The sequence below is a fragment of the Electrona antarctica genome (assembly GCF_951216825.1).
Source record: "Electrona antarctica genome assembly, chromosome: 18".
NCBI lineage: Eukaryota > Metazoa > Chordata > Actinopteri > Myctophiformes > Myctophidae > Electrona > Electrona antarctica.
Genome location: NC_136799.1, coordinates 10248092 through 10270928, shown reverse-complemented (window position 1 = coordinate 10270928; position 22837 = coordinate 10248092). Strand labels below are relative to the sequence as shown.

General features: G+C 44.7%; 1 long non-coding RNA gene across 1 annotated transcript; it reads right to left on the bottom strand.

The window, feature by feature from the left end:
- Nucleotides 1-1503: 1503 nt before the first annotated feature.
- On the bottom strand, nucleotides 1504-19007 carry LOC306942288. The gene is made up of 3 exons (XR_013792270.1): nucleotides 18923-19007; nucleotides 6134-6227; nucleotides 1504-2030 (listed from the first exon to the last, which is right to left on the bottom strand). It is a non-coding gene; the product is annotated as an uncharacterized lncRNA (long non-coding RNA).
- Between the last annotated feature and the right edge of the window lie 3830 nt (nucleotides 19008-22837).

The window sequence follows — 22837 nt, the reverse complement described above, 5'->3', positions numbered from 1 at the left end:
GGCTCACTGGGGACAGGGAGGAACTCCTTATATAGTCAGCACACTCTATAGTAGGGAGGATTAACCAGAAAAAAAGAACAAATAAGTGATATTTGAATTAAGTAAAATCACTGAATATACCTTTAAATGACAGCCCTGCAGACCCAGAGTCATAGTGTTAACAATCCCATCCATCCCAGGGCCAACAACAACAACAACCCCAGCCTGGCTCGGCCAGGGATTACAGATCTGTAAGTTTCTATTTGGTTCCCATGCAGCTATAAATCATTTAGCTGGGACCACCTCAAGGACCCCTGGGGGTCCACGGCCCGGACCGCACACTTAAGAGTGCTGTCGAATGTAGATGACCCCACTGCACCTACAGTTAATGCACAATGTGCTTCAAAGAAAGGCAGGTCCACACTTCAGTAGACAAAGTATTTGGTTACCGAATACAATGTACTGCATGCTGGGAAGTGGGAATATTCAGGTATTTAGCCATAAATGGTAAATGGTAAATGGTGCATTTATATAGCGCCTTTATCCAAGGCGCTTTACATAGATTGTGCATTACATTCACCCATTCACACACACATTCATACACCGATTGCAGCGGAAGCCATGCAAGGTACCAACCAGCACATCGGGAGCAATTTGGGGTTCAGTGTCTTGCCCAAGGACACTTCGACATGTAGACAGGAGGAGCCGGGATTCGAACCGCCGACCCATGGATCATTGGACGACCTGCTCTACCTCTTGAGCCACAGTCGCCCATAGAAGAACAGGCATGTGGCTGTGCTTCTAGTTGACGAGGACGAACCGTAAACCACATTGATTCATGTTCGAATCGTACTGTTCAGTAAGAAATCCATGGTTAAATTAATGTTGATTTATTCAAACAATAACCACTGTTCAAATGCTATTTTCTCATTTTATCTGTGTGAACAAAATATGGCTACATCATGTGATGAACATATTATCACCTGCCATTCATCATTGCCCGGGAGACAATCTATATAGGCTACATATATCATATCGTATCATTGTATATTGTATATGGTATATCAACAGTATGGAATGGCACTGCAACATTGTCACTGCGACATTGAATAATGAATTCAGGATGCAAATCGTTGCTGTCGGGCAGAAACCTTGTATCTCCATATTACAGAACAGAACGTTATTGAAAATCATTATATATCTACATTGAATCCATTGGAACACAGGTTATTTTTTTATTTTCCATTTCTTGAAAAGCAACGTTTTTTTTTTGCACTTCCGTGACGATATCATACCATTGTATATTGCATACAGGTTATCAACAGTATACAAAGATGAAATGTCACTGTAATATTGTTTAACCCATTTTGGGGCGGGAACCCCTTTTGGTGTTATCATTATGTTATGCTTTAGCTATTGAAAAATAGCAGGTCTACAAGCTCATAGCGCGCCACCGAGTGGCGCGCTACGAGCTTGTAGATCTGCTATTTTTGAAAAATCGAAGAACCACTGACATAGAAACAGCTTTTTCAGAAAACTGTCAGGATGTAGAAGACATTTTTAGAATCTGATCTCAGGTCAGAGTGGGTTAATGAATACAGGATGCAATGAAAAATGAAAGATACAGTACTCCTTTCCATTGCCAACAACCTTGTCCCCCTCCTTATCGTATTCTGCTTGTCCCAATCTACACTTTTTAATTTGCCTGTCATTCAGCCTGGCTGCACTATCACATAGACTAATTATGTTTTTTTCTGGCATTTTTTTCTGGCATTCTTACAAACAAACTTGTTTCATGACACGCATGTGCAAGTATAGCACATACACAGAATATGAAACACATGCACACGCGCCCATGCACATAAGCAGACGGATAATACAGGTTAAGTGATTTTGTGTCCTTGTGTTGAGTGTGTAAATGTACTGCCAACTGCTCCAGTCTTTTGAGCACTTCAATGGGAGGCATCTGAAATGCTGATGATGCTGGCATCACAATGCATCTGATTATGAATTATGGATGCATTTCACCCTTCTGGATGAGATTCCGCTGACTGGAATGAAGAGGAGAAAAAGAAAACTGGGGAAATCGTATTGTTTACTTAGTTTTTAGGGTCCTTGGGATGCCTTTCTCTTATCTTTTTCTCAAAGGCTTACAGTAGTAGTGCACAATCTGCACAACTTCAATGTGCCAAAATGAATTAATGGCATTGAGTCAAAGCAGAAGACAGCATCATTTGTACCAACAGCAGCACCACACAGGGGACACAGTGTAGGGTTCATGTGCAGAGTTTTACGAGTCTCTCGGCTCCATGTTACGCACAAAAAACAAAGCGTTTGATTCCCAAATGAGCTACAGCATCTCTACCAACTGGAAAATGAGATGCCTACATAAACAGAACATCGTCACTATAGCTGTCCTGAGCCAGGTACATACAACATTAAGAATTTAAGTTGTAATCATCCGTTTTTAAAACATACAAGTACAGTACACATACAAGTGTGCAATTTTTGTGATGTCCTTGCAGTAGTTTATGCTAATTAACAGGAAATGGGTTTTGAGAGGCGAGCCAGTTGCTGACTGGGGCATAATCTACCTCTCCAGTTTCTGACTCACAAAGGAGCTCACATGAAATAGAGTTGACAGCATTCTTGATTAAATGGTTCCTCATTCATCTTGGCACATTAATAAATTGTAATTATTCGAAGCATGTCAACAGAAGGGTGTTTGTTGAAGCAGGCCAATCAGAAAGTGAAGCGCACGCACTCCTTAGAAGAATATTAGATAAAAACAAACTGAGTACATTCTGAATTTGAAATGAGTAGGTTTAAATATAGAATGATAAATTATACTGAAATGTAGAAATGTAACTGAACACTTGCGGCTGTATGTGCGTATACGATGTGCATAAATGTATGAATATACAAGTGAGAGAACTTTGGGTTTGTGTGAATGTTCGCATGCCTGTGTTAGTCTAGCCAATTTCCTGAGAAAATGCTATTTATTCAAGGTCAAGGTACTGTAAGATCTGCTTTTCTCATCCCTCACACCTGACTCCAAATCAAACCAGAGCGGCTCTGTGAATGTGCGTGACCAAACTCCAACAACAGCTTCCAGCCACCGCATTAAAAAGTCATGTTAATGCATCCAGACATTGGAGTCCGGCAAAGGGCTACAGTGTAGAAATCCTCAAGGTCACCCCACCGGGCTTCCATAAATGTTTTATCAGGTACACGCTCACACTTGCGCTCCCTGTTACGAAGAAACATCTCTAGGGGGGGGGCGTGCAAGAGGGAAGCAAATTATGAGACGATGCCACGCTCTCACATTTCTTTCGACACATGCGCTTTGATGGCAGGAGGCTTCTCTAGAAGGGGTTAAGTGAAAATGCATGTACTGCTGGTAATGTCTTAGTTATTACTTAAAGATGCAAGATGGAGGATGCCCGGGCGACGGTCAAGATGGAGGATGCCCGGGCGACGGTCAAGATGGAGGATGCCCGGGCGACGGTCAAAACAATTGTGCTGATGCCGATGCCGCGTTCCATAAGCCTTCATCAGCGGCTGTGTGTTTGTCCTCTTCCCCTCTCTGCTGCCATGGCAACATGATGGTCTACAGTACACAAGCCTCTGAAATGGAGCCCTGCCCTTTTCTACTACAAACTTACAACCCGCACGTACGAACTGGGGTTGGGCACTTCAATGCATCAATCAATGCAGAAGTGGGAATTGGCGGACAGTGCGTGAGTGCAGTGACCCTGAGCCCTGGGACCAGAGATGCAGGCTTGGCTCTACAACACCGAGTTGGACCTCTGACATTTCACGAAAGAAGAAGAAGAACCCGCACCTGTTAACGTGTAGTCTGTGACGCGCAGCCTTCCAAAAGAGCAGATTTACAAGTTCACAATGTGTCGCTCAGTCACGCTGCGACACATTTTGAGCTTGTAGATGTAAGCTATTTTCTACGCGCAACACTGTCATATATTCTGACAAAGTGTGAATCAGGCTTACAGGTAGTTTCTCTGTATCCAATGTTAATTTTGATTTCAGAGAATCCTTCTCATTTGGACATCCCTACTTCCAACCTGCACAGTAAAATCCGCAATTCTGAGTGTTAAAAACAGACCCAAATCAAATGCACCCTCTCAAAGTAAAAGCACAGGATTTCAATGCACAAGAGTGATAGCAGATGACTCATTTGCCAATGTAAACAAATGTCTATTCAATATTCATTAGTATTCTCTGTGCAAAGTGCGCAAAGTAAAAGCCGATTCTTCTGTCTAGACTTCTGGTTAAACTTTCTCAGCAGCAACTTTTAATCCCTTCTGACTTTAACATGTCATTAAAAAAAAATAACCTTTTATTATCAGTTATCTGCTCAAGGTGTTCATGAGTCAGGTATTCCGTCTGAACCAACATACCAAAAGATTTGTCATTAATTATTTGAGAATGTCAGTCCTTTGTGAAAAAGCTCAATTTCAGTAAAATGCAGTTTATATTCAGACTGTAGCTTATCTCTGAAAGAAGATACCTTGAAACTTTGAAGCCTTTTACCTTTAAAAAAAATCTAAGTGCTGTCAGAGAACCTGGCACTTTCATTGACATCACTTTTATAGTTTGCATATATCCAATGAAGGCAAAAGATTTATAGCCTACTAATAATTTTGGCTCAGTTATTTTAATGCAATGATTCACTTTTCAGCCCACATCTGAAAAGTTCCAGGATAGTCACCAGCCAACATAAAGTGAATTATTCGATGTTAAAGGTAATATAATTTATTAGTGTCATGGTTGCCGTGTGTGTGTGTGTGTCCGTCCGTCCGTCCATCCGTCCTTCCGTCTGTGAACAGCTAATCTCCGGCATCGTTAAACCGGTCTATGCCAAATTTTGCACACACACTCCCTGGATGCCAACGATGAACCTCTGCCCCAAAATGTCCAGAACGGCCTGTTATAGCACCACCAGGAGGCCGCTTTGTGCAAAACAAGTTTTTGGACAGTACACCTACAGATCTGTAGGTGTACTGTAGACCCACAGTCTCTCTAGAGCCAGTCAACGAATCGGGTCTTTCAGATTTCTCAAGAGAGGGAGAAATACCACATGAACATTTTCAACTCAGCCTCATGGTGGCGCTATAACTGGCTGAAAAGTGTTTTACCTCTAACTGCACGGATCTGTGGATAACTTGTATGCCAACTCCCTAGAGGCCAAGGAAAAACCTTTGCCTGGAATTTTTCACATCTGCTCTTTATAGCGCCACCAGGAGGCCGACATATGTAAAACACACATTTCTAATATTACTCCTTCAGATTTTATCCAAATTTCACGCAAATCAGTACACATGCTCTTCATAGTCATGTGATCAAGACGGGTTTGTTTGATTTCTCATAATCCACCCTCATTGGCTACGATTGGCTTCTAAACTTTTCAGGAGTAGCTTTGTACCCGTTTTGTACAAATCGCCACAACTACTCAACGCAGCATCTGATTGTGGTGAAACTGTGCATGCATATTCCCACTAGGCTTTGGAAGAAATGCCACTTGACAGTTTTCAAATCAGCCTCATGGTGGCACTACAACAGGCCAAGCCGCGTCACACACACACACACACACACACACACACACACACACACACACACACACACACACACACACACACACACACACACACACACACACACACACACACACACACACACACACACACACACACACACACACACACACACACACACACACACACACACACACACACACACACACCTTGTGGCCCCTGAACAATTGTAATTGTATGTCTACTATAATAGCAAATTGTTTTACACCAAATTAATACTCTGTAATAATTTTACAGAGTAGTCAACTTGTTAACATTTGGAAATGTCACGTGACGTGGCCGGCATCTCACTGGAAAGCAACCAGAGTGACACAGCCTTGAAGTGGTCCGGCAACACTTGCCTTTTCAAGCGGCTGAATAGAATAGAGGACATTTTGAAGCAGATTGGGGTAGATTTCTGTCAGGTGGAACAAGAGAGGGAACAAAGCTAGACACTATATGAATGCTTCATTTATCATCTGCAGGCAGTGTCTTATCTCAATAGTGCCTTTCGGCCTTAATGTAGCCCACTTCAATACGAGGAAGGAAGGATGAGTGCTTACCTAGCGAATGTGGTGCCGCATCCTCTCTCAAGCACCATTTTCGGCTGCATCCGACACCGACAGCAATCCTGAATGACAGCAGGTGGCTGGCCCACTTTGGAAAGAAGAAAGAAAAAGCACATTGCCTCAAATGTCAGTGTTTGTTAATGGGCAGCTTTATTCAAATGTTATCTTCTCTTTGAGGAGAGCCACACAATCCCAAAACAGTTTCCTTCATGGTAATGTAATGTGTGACAGATGATTTGGAGGAAATGTTAACAACTTAAGCCCTAATACTTACACATTTTGTCAAAAAAAATTCAAAAAAAAGGAAAGGAGGGGGGGTATAGAATATTAGCTATTGAAAAATAGCAGATCTACAAGCTCGTAGCGCGCCACCGAGTGGCGCGCTACGAGCTTGTAGATCTGCTATTTTTGAAAAATCTTGAAAATGCGGCGCAAATCTTTGAATATATATTCTTTCAGAGCAAACATTTTAACTCAAATCTTTGCTTCTGAGAGGGGGAGGGGGGTCCCTGGAACAACATATTCAAATGGGGGTCGGCGGCCAATTACATACAACTTTTGGGGTCCTTGACATGAAATATTGAGAACCACTGATACAGAAACGTGAGTTTTTTCAGAAAAAAATACATTTTAATTTTATTTTTTTAATTTCGACGTCAGGCCTAAATGGTTAAAGAGGCAGTATAGCATGAATGATGCGTAATATGTCAGAATTAATATTGAAAACATAGAATACTCTATGACACCATATACTACTGTCACTGTGGCCGGGCTACAGGCAGGGATACTCTATGACACCATATATACTGTCACTGTGGCCGGGCTACAGGCAGGGATACTCTATGGAACCATATGCTACTGTCACTGTGGCCGGGCTACAGGCAGGGATACTCTATGGAACCATATGCTACTGTCACTGTGGCCGGGCTACAGGCAGGGATACTCTATGGCAGGGGTTCTCAACGTTTTTGGCCGGGGACCCCCGAAAATGCTTTGGCAACGTCTCGGGACCCCCGCCCCGCCCCCTCCCGACCCCCAATATAAATTGACTGCTACAATAACCTTAAACCATTTAGGGCGGGAACCCCTTTTGGTGTTTTAAGCATTGTTATAATTTAGCTATTTAAAAATAGCAGATCTACAAGCTCATAGCGTGCCACCGAGTGGCGCGCTACGAGCTTGTAGGTCTGCTATTTTTGAAAAATCGTGAAAATAAAAAATATTATTATTATTATTTATTTATTTTTTTGAAAATAATTTGGGGACCCCCTAAAATAATTTGGCGACCCCCCGAGGGGTCGCGACCCACGGGTTGAGAACCCCTGCTCTATGGAACCATAATGCTACTGTCACTGTGGCCGGGCTACAGGCAGGGATACTCTATGGAACCATATGCTACTGTCACTGTGGCCGGGCTACAGGCAGGGATACTCTATGGAACCATATGCTACTGTCACTGTGGCCGGGCTACAGGCAGGGTTACTCTATGGAACCATATGCTACTGTCACTTTGTCGGGCTACAGGCAGGGATACTCTATGACACCATATCATACTGTCACTGTGGCCGGGCTACAGGCAGGGATACTCTATGACACCATATAATACTGTCACTGTGGCCGGGCTACAGGCAGGGATACTCTATGGCACCATATGCTACTGTCACTGTGGCCAGCATTGGGTTCTGGGCTACAGGCAGGGATACTCTATGACACCATATGCTACTGTCACTTTGTCGGGCTACAGGCAGGGATACTCTATGACACCATATGCTACAGTCACTTTGTCGGGCTACAGGCAGGGTTACTCTATGGAACCATATACTACTGTCACTGTGGCCGGGCTACAGGCAGGGATACTCTATGGAACCATATGCTACTGTCACTGTGGCCGGGCTACAGGCAGGGATACTCTATGACACCATATAATACTGTCACTGTGGCCGGGCTACAGGCAGGGATACTCTATGACACCATATAATACTGTCACTGTGGCCGGGCTACAGGCAGGGATACTCTATGGAACCATATGCTACTGTCACTGTGGCCAGCATTGGGTTCTGGGCTACAGGCAGGGATACTCTATGGAACCATATGCTACTGTCACTGTGGCCAGCATTGGGTTCTGGGCTACAGGCAGGGATACTCTATGGAACCATATGCTACTGTCACTGTGGCCGGCATTGGGTTCTGGGCTACAGGCAGGGATACTCTATGGAACTATATGCTACTGTCACTGTGGCCGGCATTCAGAGTGAATGCCCAGAATAGGGACGTTAGCTTTCATGTAGTTAATGTATTAATTTGAAATAACATTACACTAGAGACGATACTATTGCTACTTGTAGTCCTTTAAAAACAATAGAACAGCATAATTGTAGTTGTTCTGTAAGGGATAACATTGATGTGTATATATTGGACATGGTGAATGGAAAACATTGAGATAAAGAACCACACAATGCTATCAAACTTGTTGAAGGCAATTTGAAATCCAATTTATTCAAGCCATTGTTTATGTTGAAATGGAAAGCCCAAATCTCTCCGGCATAGTCATTTATAAGTCTGATTAAACTGTTGTAGGTACCCAGTTTGCGTATTCATTAAACAAATTAATTCAACCCCAAGAGAATAGAGATTCGTTCCTGTGCTATAGGCATTAAGCAAGTTAACCATTTAAACCCTACCGGGGCCCCCAGGGGACTATACTGTACTTGGCCCCATACTGCCCCATTTAAACCCTACCGGGGCCCCCAGGGGCCTATACTGTACTTGGCCCCATACTGCCCCAACTGCCCCATTTAAACCCTACCGGGGGCCCCCAGGGGACTATACTGTACTTGGCCCCATACTGCCCCAACTGCCCCATTTAAACCCTACCGGGGGCCCCCAGGGGACTATACTGTACTTGGCCCCATACTGCCCCAACTGCCCCATTTAAACCCTACCGGGGCCCCCAGGGGCCTATACTGTACTTGGCCCCATACTGCCCCAACTGCCCCATTTAAACCCTACCGGGGGCCCCCAGGGGACTATACTGTACTTGGCCCCATACTGCCCCAACTGCCCCATTTAAACCCTACCGGGGCCCCCCAGGGGACTATACTGTACTTGGCCGCATACTGCCCCATTTAAACCCTACCGGGGCCCCCCAGGGGACTATACTGTACTTGGCCCCATACTGCCCCAACTGCCCCATTTAAACCCTACCGGGGCCCCCAGGGGACTATACTGTACTTGGCCCCATACTGCCCCAACTGCCCCATTTAAATCCTACCGGGGGCCCCCAGGGGCCTATACTGTACTTGGCCCCATACTGCCCCAACTGCCCCATTTAAACCCTACCGGGGGCCCCCCAGGGAACTATACTGTACTTGGCCCCATACTGCCCCAATTTAAACCCTACCGGGGCCCCCCAGGGGCCTATACTGTACTTGGCCCCATACTGCCCCAATTTAAACCCTACCGGGGCCCCCAGGGGACTATACTGTACTTGGCCCCATACTGCTACCGGGGCCCCCCAGGGGACTATACTGTACTTGGCCCCATACTGCTACCGGGGCCCCCAGGGGACTATACTGTACTTGGCCCCATACTGCTACCGGGGCCCCCAGGGGACTATACTGTACTTGGCCCCATACTGCTACCGGGGCCCCCAGGGGACTATACTGTACTTGGCCCCATACTGCTACCGGGGCCCCCAGGGGACTATACTGTACTTGGCCCCATACTGCTACCGGGGCCCCCAGGGGACTATACTGTACTTGGCCCCATACTGCTACCGGGGCCCCCAGGGGACTATACTGTACTTGGCCCCATACTGCTACCGGGGCCCCCAGGGGACTATACTGTACTTGGCCCCATACTGCTACCGGGGCCCCCAGGGGACTATACTGTACTTGGCCCCATACTGCTACCGGGGCCCCCAGGGGACTATACTGTACTTGGCCCCATACTGCTACCGGGGCCCCCAGGGGACTATACTGTACTTGGCCCCATACTGCTACCGGGGCCCCCAGGGGACTATACTGTACTTGGCCCCATACTGCTACCGGGGCCCCCAGGGGACTATACTGTACTTGGCCCCATACTGCCCCAATTGCAATTTGTGGCCGAACGGTTTGCGGAGCGGTCTTGATACCGGAAGGTCGCCAGTTCGTATCCCCGGACCGGCACGTTAAAATTACCACCGCTGAAGTGCCCTTGAGCAAGGCATTGAACCACTACCATGAAATGTTCTATGAGCAGGGCCTGGCTGTAAACAAGTATCTGATGCTTAGTCCAGTTACCCTGGGTAAATATAGTAACTTTGCTTTGCTTTACTTTGCCTCTACAAGACTTACACAAGCTCTTGAGATGTGACTTTTTTTCTCCTAATGTTCACCTATCATGAGTTCATGACACACCCAGAATAGGGATTCTGGGGTTAGTACTGTATATGGCAAACGATTGTGTGTTATGTTAGCATGCCTTTAGAAACATGTTCACAGTGACAACACAGTCACTTTGCAGAGTATTTGAAAATAACAATACAACATCAAGAATCAACTTTATTCAGGTGTAAAGAATAGGTTAAAATTGGCTTTGCAAATCTGTTTTTTTTTTAGAAAGGGAGAAGAAGAAAAAAGAGGGGGGACAGGGAGAATAATCTAACATTGGAAAATAATAAAGTATCCTATGTCTTATTCAGGATTAGGGAAATTTACATAAAATGTAAAACCAGACGTCATGCTTCCCCAATTACCCCTGAACTACTAATCCGAGTTAATATAACAACTGATCTCAATTTTGGTGATGGTGAAACATATAACAATTACTTGTATAATGAGGAAATTATATAATGCAAATTGTGAATTTAGTAAACCCTTGAAGTGGTCCTAATAGCTTTCCTCTAATTAAGGGTGGTGACTGAGGATTCAGTTGAGTAACGAGCTCAGAGAACAAGATAACAAGGCATAGGCAGTATCACATGACAAGTTTTGAAGTTAATTTAAGTATATAAGAGAATATACAGTATAGTTATACTATTAGATAGCAGATAGCCTATATAGAAGGGAATACATTTGTGAGTGGGTGAATGTAATGCACATTGTAAAGATCAATAGATACATGTCCAGCAGGTGACGATAAGATATGTCATAACACAAATCATATGTGAATGTGTGTGCAGGTATTGGTGGTCATACGTAGTTGTTTGTTGAATGTCATTGTGAAAGCTACTGCAGCTTGCACTGCAGTGGCCTCATCTCCCATTACAGTTTTTAACGAGGTATAAACTTGCTCAATACTCAGGTCGTGAAATGTATGCATTATGTAAACTTTTCTTTTTTTTGATTGATTGATTGAAATATTTATTAACAGTTTGCAGAATTACAGTACATTTCAAGCACAAACTCAATACAAAGGCTGTTAACTGTGAGTGGACGACCCAATTAAGCATTACACTTGTTTCCAATAGGGTCCACCATGTTCAATTCATCAAAAGCCATAAAGCTACACCATAAAATTACAAAACTAAAAACAGGGTTATATAGTAGTTTACATAACGAAGTATGCAAATTCTGTAAAATAATAAAATATGTAAAATATGTATGTACTGTAAACAACCTGATGCAGCAATTAAGGGGACAAACCCAGCTGCGCCTTGAAAAGCATTAGTCAAACCTTAAGCTTGATATTGAAGACCTGCACAAGCAGAGTAGTGTAGAGACAGTACAGCCAACCTAGTTTATGGAGTTTGTAAGATCAGGGTTTGTAAAATCAGCATTCTTCATACACGGACATATGGTCAAGAAAAACAAAGACAAAGACTCTTTGTGATAGGTGAAAGAAGGTGAAAGACTTCAATAACATACATCCTCACTCACGGCTATTGTAAATAGAGCCATCTGCCAAATGCATCCATCTGTCGTGTGCCCCACTTTCCTTGGCAGCAGGGAAATGGAAAACGTAGCCCCTGGACGACGGTTGAAGGTGGCACACTACCTAGCTGAAAGTTAGATTTAAGCCATCTCATCACACAATTCAAAATCCTGGATATCATAATTCATAATCTCCCGAGAGCGCAATTGCGAACAGAGAAAAGCCTTATCTCATACAAAATTCTCTCAGATCTGACTTAACAAAAAAGCAAAAGCCCTCTGATGATTACATCACTAGACTCCAACATCTCACTAATTACGGCTTAAAAAATACATAGATTTTTCAATATGTTGATGTGAAGTACCGACTCCCAAAAGCAATAGCTACTCAGTACTCACAATATGTATGTTCCCCCCCGACATCTTTTGTTTGATTCATGCATTTCTGAGGCTTAATTATCCATGAAAATCCTGGTGGTTTCGCTAAAGAATTTATGTCGAGTTTTACATTTTCAATATGGTTTTCAGACCAGCTCTCACTGAGAACCGGTTTGATGCACGGCACCCAACTCTGATGGTATTCAGACCAGCACTCACTGACAACCGGTTTGATGCACGGCACCCAACTCTGATGGTATTCAGACCAGCACTCACTGACAACCGGTTTGATGCACGGCACCCAACTCTGATGGTATTCAGACCAGCACTCACTGACAACCGGTTTGATGCATGGCACCCAACTCTGATGGTATTCAGACCAGCACACACTGACAACCAGTTTGATGCACGGCACCCAACTCTGATGGTATTCAGACCAGCACTCACTGACAACCGGTTTGATGCACGGCACCAAACTCTGATGGTATTCAGACCAGCACTCACTGACAACCGGTTTGATGCACGGCACCCAACTCTGATGGTATTCAGACCAGCACACACTGACAACCGGTTTGATGCACGGCACCCAACTCTGATGGTATTCAGACCAGCACTCACTGACAACCGGTTTGATGCACGGCACCCAACTCTGATGGTATTCAGACCAGCACTCACTGACAACCGGTTTGATGCATGGCACCCGACTGATGGTATTCAGACCAGCACTCACTGACAACCGGTTTGATGCACGGCACCCAACTCTGATGGTATTCAGACCAGCTCTCACTGAGAACCGGTTTGATGCACGGCACCCAACTCTGATGGTATTCAGACCAGCACACACTGACAACCGGTTTGATGCACGGCACCCAACTCTGATGGTATTCAGACCAGCACTCACTGACAACCGGTTTGATGCACGGCACCCAACTCTGATGGTATTCAGACCAGCACTCACTGACAACCGGTTTGATGCATGGCACCCGACTGATGGTATTCAGACCAGCACTCACTGACAACCGGTTTGATGCACGGCACCCAACTCTGATGGTATTCAGACCAGCACTCACTGACAACCGGTTTGATGCACGGCACCCAACTCTGATGGTATTCAGACCAGCACTCACTGACAACCGGTTTGATGCACGGCACCCAACTCTGATGGTATTCAGACCAGCACTCACTGACAACCGGTTTGATGCATGGCACCCACCTCTGATGGTATTCAGACCAGCACTCACTGACAACCGGTTTGATGCACGGCACCCAACTCTGATGGTATTCAGACCAGCACACACTGACAACCGGTTTGATGCACGGCACCCAACTCTGATGGTATTCAGACCAGCACTCACTGACAACCGGTTTGATGCACGGCACCCAACTCTGATGGTATTCAGACCAGCACTCACTGACAACCGGTTTGATGCATGGCACCCGACTGATGGTATTCAGACCAGCACTCACTGACAACCGGTTTGATGCACGGCACCCGACTCTGATGGTATTCAGACCAGCACTCACTGACAACCGGTTTGATGCACGGCACCCAACTCTGATGGTATTCAGACCAGCACACACTGACAACCGGTTTGATGCACGGCACCCAACTCTGATGGTATTCAGACCAGCACTCACTGACAACCGGACCCATCTCTGATGGTATTCAGACCAGCACTCACTGACAACCGGTTTGATGCATGGCACCCGACTGATGGTATTCAGACCAGCACTCACTGACAACCGGTTTGATTCACGGCACCCAACTCTGATGGTATTCAGACCAGCACTCACTGACAACCGGTTTGATGCACGGCACCCAACTCTGATGGTATTCAGACCAGCACTCACTGACAACCGGTTTGATGCACGGCACCCAACTCTGATGGTATTCAGACCAGCACTCACTGACAACCGGTTTGATGCATGGCACCCAACTCTGATGGTATTCGGACCAGCACTCACTGACAACCGGTTTGATGCACGGCACCTAACTCTGATGGTATTCAGACCAGCACTCACTGACAACCGGTTTGATGCACGGCACCCAACTCTGATGGTATTCAGACCAGCACTCACTGACAACCGGTTTGATGCACGGCACCCAACTCTGATGGTATTCAGACCAGCACTCACTGACAACCGGTTTGATGCACGGCACCCAACTCTGATGGTATTCAGACCAGCACTCACTGACAACCGGTTTGATGCACGGCACCCAACTCTGATGGTATTCAGACCAGCACTCACTGACAACCGGTTTGATGCATGGCAACCGACTCTGATGGTATTCAGACCAGCACTCACTGACAACCGGTTTGATGCACGGCACCCAACTCTGATGGTATTCAGACCAGCACTCACTGACAACCGGTTTGATGCACGGCACCCAACTCTGATGGTATTCAGACCAGCACTCACTGACAACCGGTTTGATGCACGGCACCCAACTCTGATGGTATTCAGACCAGCACTCACTGACAACCGGTTTGATGCACGGCACCCGACTCTGATGGTATTCAGACCAGCACTCACTGACAACCGGTTTGATGCACGGCACCCAACTCTGATGGTATTCAGACCAGCACTCACTGACAACCGGTTTGATGCACGGCACCCAACTCTGATGGTATTCAGACCAGCACTCACTGACAACCGGTTTGATGCACGGCACCCAACTCTGATGGTATTCCACACCATGAACCTACTAAAGCCAATCAAAGCCTCAACAGAGACATGCACAAACAACTGATATGCAACAGTATGTGCCAGTGTGTCATAGAGTGTGTGCGTGTGCGTGCGCGCGCGCGCGCGTGCGCGTGCGTGTGCGTGCGTGTGCGTGACACACCTGGATGACGGTGTGAGAGAGCTTCTGTGTGCGTGTTGGATAAATGATCAAGAGCCTATAGACCCATAGCCTCGCTGGACACAATACCATAGCCTGGAAGGACGAGTTCTCTGCGATTATTAATTCGAGAAAAATGACTAGAATATTCAGGAATTCATGTCCTTGTGCAACGTGCACAAGAAATATGATACCGGCGGGTCTAGTAGTCGTATGCACTATTAGATGGCAGACAGACAGACAGACACAGAGCGGGTCTAGTAGTCGTATGCACTATTAGATGGCAGACAGACACACAGACACAGAGCCGGCGGGTCTAGTAGTCGTATGCACTATTAGATGGCAGACAGACAGACAGGGTCTAGTAGTCGTATGCACTATTAGATGGCAGACAGACAGGGTCTAGTAGTCGTATGCACTATTAGATGGCAGACAGACAGACAGACACAGAGTAGTATGCACTATTAGATGGCAGACAGACAGACAGACACAGAGTAGTATGCACTATTAGATGGCAGACAGACAGACAGACACAGAGTAGTATGCACTATTAGATGGCAGACAGACACACAGACACACTATTAGATGGCAGACACACAGACACAGAGGGTCTAGTAGTCGTATGCACTATTAGATGGCAGACAGACACACAGACACAGAGCACTATTAGATGGCAGACAGACAGACAGACAGACGGGTCTAGTAGTCGTATGCACTATTAGATGGCAGACAGACACACAGACACAGAGGACTATTAGATGGCAGACAGACACACAGACACACTATTAGATGGCAGACAGACACACAGACACAGAGGACTATTAGATGGCAGACAGACACACAGACACACTATTAGATGGCAGACAGACACACAGACACACTATTAGATGGCAGACAGACACACAGACACAGAGCACTATTAGATGGCAGACAGACAGACAGACACAGAGCCACTATTAGATGGCAGACAGACACACAGACACAGAGCCGGGTGCATGAATCTCCTAGTGGAGATTAATGACACTCTTCTTTAGGTAGAAGCCTTTCAAAAGGAGGGCAACGTCATGTAGCCACACATTTTACACTTCTCTTCAAAGCCCATGTGCTGCTGCTATAAAGCCCCCCGGAAACCATTTGCCTGAGTGCAGCAGCAATGTCTATCGGTGACACAGTTCTCTCTCTATCTGCTTTGCATGATGAAGAGCCAGTCAGCGACTCACTGGCTGCTGCAGTCAGCGGAGTGTGGGATGTGCCTCTGATTGTGTGCCAGAATTCAGTGTTTTTACATAGACCATTAGTGGCTATATTGTATTGGCCAGTATATGTCTAGCAGGGTTTAGCACTAACCCGTTTCACCTTAACCACTTAAACCCTATACTTATACTCATACTACATACTGTATACTGGAGTCCCACATGGGTCTATACTAGGCCCCATCCTCCCCCCCCCCCCATCAAATTCCCGCAAAATAGCTTATCTACAAACTCGCAATGTGTTGTGTGAGCTCGTAGTTCTGATATTTCTGCCAAATGTTCGTCTGTTATGACATGCCCAGTATAGAGACGCTAGGTTAAAAATAAACACACCAAGGAGGTGTGTTTCAACAAATATGCTGTGACACAAAACCTGAAATTATATCTAAAGCCACTTTCAGACTGTATTATGGATGTTTTCCAGAGTTCAAACATGGAGAAAATAGGACGTTGGGAACATACTGTGGAACCCTGAGACCTGAGGAAGTAGGACCCTAACATAGGTCCCTAGGAAAGACCCTGAGACCTGAGGAAGTAGGACCCTAACATACTGTAGAACCCTGAGACCTGAGGAAGTAGGACCCTAACATAGGTCCCTAGGAAGTTAGTTACAAACTCATGTGCCTAGGGGTATAATGTAAAGGAGGAATGGGAAACCATGATCAAATACGAAGTTTTATTATAATGGTATATATATAATAAAGTGTATAGAATATTTTGGAATATTTACAATAAACGGCTCTTTAAAGCAAAATAAAGTACAATAAGCAAAGTCAAACCTGAATTAAGCAGAAAACTTAAAGGTGAGACATGGTAGGTGAATAAGGAAACAAAGTTAACTAATAGCTATCACAATGAAACTTCTCCAGTTGATTACTTATATTAAAACTAAGATTTTTTTGTATTACAAGTTTTCTGAAAGTATGTTTAAATATGCAAATTAGGCATTATATGCGCTAATTTGCATACATTTCGGGACGATAAATCTGAAGATCGGATAAAGCCAGGTTCAAAATGATTGTTTCATTTTGTTGACATATTAGAGACAAAGAAAATTACAGAAGGGATTTTAGATATCTCTAATAATTATCACTTCACAAATCAGAAAATAGTGTCACAGGCATAAAAAAAACCCAATTTTCGGCATGTTTTTAGGTATAAAATGTGATGTAAATCAGGCTGTGAATGATATATCAACAAACCCATCTGTAAATATCTGCAGAATATAGTTATGAACTAGAAAAAGTGCCCTTCTGGGCACAGGTCTCCACCAGGAGGATAGGACTGTGTGAGATGTTTGGTAGTAATATAAACATGTTTGTTTTTTGCAACAGTTTTCTTAATTTTGTTGAGGAACACAAAACAACCCGTTGGTGGCGCTATAACAGGCCAATGTGAAAAGGGTGGGATATATTCCTCAGCCTAGTAAGAAAATGTGTGAAAGATTTCACGTAAATTGCATGCTGCGTTCATGATTTGAGGCTTTTGTTCAAAACGGGGCAATCTTGCAAACTGTGAAAGCCAATTATAGCCAATTAGGATGGAATATGAAATATCGGACAGATCCGACTTGAGCACATGACCATAGAGATACTGTATAACGATTTGTGAGATTTTTGGACAGAATCTGGAGGAGTAATATAAAAAAAATGTGTTTTACAAAAGTCGGCCTCCTGGTGGCGCTATAAAAGGCAGATGCGGAAAATGCAGGTCAAAGGTTTGTCCTTGGCCTCTAGGGAGTGTGCATGCAACGTTTCACGCAGATCGGTGCAATTTTAGGTAAAAAATGTGAAAAGCTTTCTCATGGTGGCGCTATAACAGGCCGTTCTGGAAAATGTGGGGCAGAGGTTCATCGTTGGCATCCAGGGAGTGTGTGTGCAAAGTTTGGCATCGACCGGGTTAACTGTGGATTAGCTGGTAACAGACGGACGGAAGGACGGACGGACGGACGGACACACACACACACACGGACGGAGTGCAAAACTACTCTCTCCCCATGCCTTCGGCCTGGTGGAGACTGGAAAGTTTGGTGTATGTGAGTGCAACTGAAGTGGAGATTCTTTGTCCCAGGTATGAGGAAAACTCATTTTGAGTAAACGGCCTTTAAAGAATTGTATTGTAAAATTCCAAAACGTTTTATTTGAAGCCACTATTTTGAGACAAAATATCTCATCCAAATCTTGGCAACAACATATAATGCCATATATCATTGGAAAGGTCTGGACCTCGAGCTGACTGTGGTTTGATCCAAATATGGTCACTTCCTTTGTACCAACAACCAATCATGAAAATTGAGAGGGTGGATTTTCACCCAGCAAAACGAGCTGTCATTGGCTAAAATAAACTACTAAAATAAACATCTAAATCTGTGTTTTGAATGTTTATTTTGCTTTAGTTTGGAAGAAAACATGTTTAGGAAGCAAAATAGCAAAAAAATCATGATTTCACCTACCATGTCTCGCCTTAACAGAAAGGTTTTCAAACAGTATGACGTTTCACAGTTAGTAAGTAAGTCCCATAGTAGCGGTGGGTCGGAGGAAGATCATAGTGATGTTAACCGACCAGCTGTCAGACACAGACTGAATATGTAGGAAGTTGTGCATCCATGGCCACTGGGTGTCACATGACCGACAGCCAATAAGGAAGACAGGGGCTGATCAGACCCCTGGCCAAAGCCGGCCCCTTGCTGATGTCACTGACAAGGCAATTACACATCAATCCAACCTGGAGTGGAACAAAGAACACAATAGAAGGCGCTCTCTATTCTAGTATATGGTTCATAGCAAGTCTACTTAGATGTAAAGATAATATACATATTAAGAGATATCAAAGATAGGTCAATACTAAAACAATACCAACCTCATATAAATATAAGATTAACCGATAAATATATATATTAATATTTGTACTACATCATATCACTCATAATAACTAATACTCAAAACTAATCATAATAAACAATAAACACACGCGCGACCACAGTCGACGTGACTCACACGCAGTGAGCACATAGAACCTTGGGAACATACAACCCTAGACTAGAGCACACACGCTGGGGACAGTGGGCCCTTGGAATATAGGGAACATACAACCCTAGACTAGAGCACACACGCTGGGGACAGTGGGCCCTTGGAATATAGGGAACATACAACCCTAGACTAGAGCACACACGCTGGGGACAGTGGGCCCTTGGAATATAGGGAACATACAACCCTAGACTAGAGCACACACGCTGGGGACAGTGGGCCCTTGGAATATAGGGAACATACAACCCTAGACTAGAGCACACACGCTGGGGACAGTGGGCCCTTGGAATATAGGGAACATACAACCCTAGACTAGAGCACACACGCTGGAGACAGTGGGCCCTTGGAATATAGGGAACATACAACCCTAGAACACACACGCTGGGGACAGTGGGCCCTTGGAATATAGGGAACATACAACCCTAGACTAGAGCACACACGCTGGGGACAGTGGGCCCTTGGAATATAGGGAATATACAACCCTAGACTAGAGCACACACGCTGGGGACAGTGGGCCCTGGGAATATAGGGAACATACAACCCTAGACTAGAGCACACACGCTGGGGACAGTGAGCCCTTGGAATATAGGGAACATACAACCCTAGACTAGAACACACACGCTGGGGACAGTGGGCCCTTGGAAGATAGGGAACATACAACCCTAGACTAGAGCACACACGCTGGGGACAGTGGGCCCTTGGAATATAGGGAACATACAACCCTAGACTAGAGCACACACGCTGGAGACAGTGGGCCCTTGGAATATAGGGAACATACAACCCTAGAACACACACGCTGGGGACAGTGGGCCCTTGGAATATAGGGAACATACAACCCTAGACTAGAGCACACACGCTGGGGACAGTGGGCCCTTGGAAGATAGGGAACATACAACCCTAGACTAGAGCACACACGCTGGGGACAGTGGGCCCTTGGAATATAGGGAACATACAACCCTAGACTAGAGCACACCCACTGGGGACAGTGGGCCCTTGGAATATAGGGAACATACAACCCTAGAACACACACGCTGGGGACAGTGGGCCCTTGGAATATAGGGAACATACAACCCTAGACTAGAGCACACACGCTGGGGACAGTGGGCCCTTGGAATATAGGGAACATACAACCCTAGACTAGAGCACACACGCTTGGGACAGTGGGCCCTTGGAATATAGGGAACATACAACCCTAGACTAGAGCACACACGCTGGGGACAGTGGGCCCTTATAGGGAACATTGGGGGAAATAATTGTGTGCCCATTATGTGCTTTACAAAGCTTTGGAAATTTACATTGGATTCTCAGATACAGTGGTTTCCTTCTCTCATCAGTGTCACTGAATTCCCCATTCACTAGTATTCATCTCAACAGTTTGTGACGTATCAAATTTGTGATCCTTGACCATCAAAACACGGCAGACGCTTTATCATGTTTGGTTCAAACCGTTCAGGAGATATGATGTGAAATACATTCCGTTATGGCAGAACAGTAAAATGGCTACCATATCTGAAAATGATTTTTCTTCGACATATCCACTGGATTACATCATGAATTGCCGGTACAGTGTGTGGGGAATCACTATTTCAGTGTCACAAACTGTTTATCTACAGTGAGCATTGCACAATAGAGGGGGAGCAGCAACGTAGTAGGCTACTTAGCATTTCTCATCTGTTTAGGCTGATCCCATATGTATCAAAGGATTAGCTTTTCACACTGCCGCCTCAGGCTTTTGCTTCTCTGTCAATATGAGGCACGGATGGCATTTTTTTTTCTCCCAATGACATAAAACAAAGATCAAATTAAAGTTGTCTTTAGCTTTCACTATACTGTACAGTATAGAACTGAAAAAGGAACCAACCGGTGGAAAAGGGGCCTAGGGTGATAGGCAGATGCTACTGTACAAATGTCACAAATGTCGGTTCGTTGCCGAAATGTCGAAATAGTGGAGCAGATTAAGTCAATATATCATAAGAATCGTTCACTTGATGGTACAAGCACCAAAATTGGCACACAAGTGCTTCGGAACCTACTCTCTCAGAAAAGTACGTTGTCCACTTGAAAAAAACAAAATGGACACAATTTTTCAAGATGGCCGCCATTCGAGGTCGTTTTAAACCGTGTTTGAGCTATAAAATCCTATTTTGATGGCCTATACATCGAAATATATGTTTCTGCATTTAGAACATCAAAACTATTTAATATTATGATGATACAATGGGAATTAAACGATAAAGTGGGGCAGATTAAGTCCATATTCCATAATAATCCTTCACTTGGTGGTACAAGCACCAGATTTGGCACAAATTATGTCCAGGATGTACTTTCTAAAAAAAAAAGTACGTTATCCAGCTGAAAATCCAAGATGGCCGCCAGTTTACAAGATGGCCACCTCGTCAAATATATACGTATAACTTTAATGAACAGAAATGTGTGATCCACACATTGATCCAAACATCAAAATGAATGTATTCTGACAGGAAGAACTAAATGGTGTCAATTATTGAATTCCAATATGGCCGCCAGTTTTCAAGATGGCGGCTATTACGCAACTCAAAATTAACGTTTTCGGAAGCTGTCTGATCACCGATATTGTTGAAGGGCAACATCATTCATTGAAATGCTGTGATCAAGCTCTATTGGTTTGTAATTTTGTATATAAGAGTGATGTCAAAGCACAACCAGGACACACTGGTGACATCACTGCTGTGAGACTCAGCATGGGGTTCAGTGTATGCTTGTAGCGTACTAGCTTTAGTTGTGGTTTACTAACTGTTGTAGTGGTGTACTCACTGTAGTTTGTAGTATACTTTAGTGTCCTAAATGCTATCTAATAAGCCCCTTTGTATATCTAAAAGTTTAGTTAGTTGTAGCATTGTAGTTGATAGCCGCACCTGAATTGACAGGATGTGTCAGCGTGGGAGAGCTGAGACAAGGGTAACAGGGATTCAGTTACCTGGATGGTGTACAGATTGAGCCACGTGAGGCAACGTGACGAGCGTTGCGACGGCCACCAGACCCGACTCAGCGCCGTCCGAGTTACGTCCCGATAGGCAGAGAATAGTATATATTAGTAGCCCCTAGTTTCCATGCGCCGACAATAGAGTTGGAAATGACACGTTCAGCCAAGGGTGAGTATGCCAGTATGGCCATATTGGCCGTATATTCCAAGGTGCTGATAACGGTTGATTTCGCCTATCCGATACAGTGATAACGGTCGTGCCCATCATGTTAGACTCATCCAGATTGGATGATGGAGGTGGCAGTGAAGATACATTGAAGCAAAACAGTACAAAGTTAGTTAGTACCAAAAAGTACCAAAATTGTCGGCCAAATGTTTA